This window comes from Manis pentadactyla, chromosome 15, assembly GCF_030020395.1.
Source record: "Manis pentadactyla isolate mManPen7 chromosome 15, mManPen7.hap1, whole genome shotgun sequence".
In the NCBI taxonomy this organism is placed as follows: Eukaryota; Metazoa; Chordata; class Mammalia; order Pholidota; family Manidae; genus Manis; species Manis pentadactyla.
The window spans coordinates 81,925,458-81,926,165 of NC_080033.1; positions in this window are offsets into that span (position 1 = coordinate 81,925,458).

Consider the following 708-nt stretch of genomic DNA (forward strand, 5'->3'; position numbering starts at 1 on the left):
TTTCTCGGCAGCGGGCAGGGGCACAGACTGGCGCGGAGCCAGACTGTAAACTGTTGATACCACGGGAAGGACGGTGATGGGGGAGAAGAGTGACTGTCTGCCAGAATAAACCACAGCCCCAACATATGCTCTCTTTGATGTCAGACGTCCTTTGGGGACTGTAATAAGTCTATTTGTTCTCTATCTCCCCCAAATGAAATGGAGTTTATCACTGCACCTTGGTAGAAAGACGAGATCAGCTTTGTTTTTCTATGTTGTTTTCACTGTTTATCTGACAGCAAGGTAACGCTGGAAGGTACGGCGATTAGACTGCCTCCAGAGCGGCATCTCCACCAGAGGCGAGGCGGGCGGACAATGCCACAAAAATGACAATACCGCTATCAATTAGGGTGTTGTTCAGCCTTAAAGGGAAGGACATTCCGCTACAGGCCACAGCATGGAACGACCTTGAGGACATGATGCTCGGTGAAATAAGCCAGTTGCAAAAAGACAGATTCTGTGAGTGGACACTTATATTCGATTCTAGAATTGCCGAAACTATACAGACAGAATGGTGGGTGCTAGGGGATGGCGGAGGAAGGAAGGGGGAGTCAGTGTTTTATGGGGACAGAATTTCAGTGTAATAAGGTGAAAAGACCTATGGGGGTTGTGGCGGGGGATGGATGCACAAGGTGAGTGTATGTAATACCACTGAACTGTACACTGAAA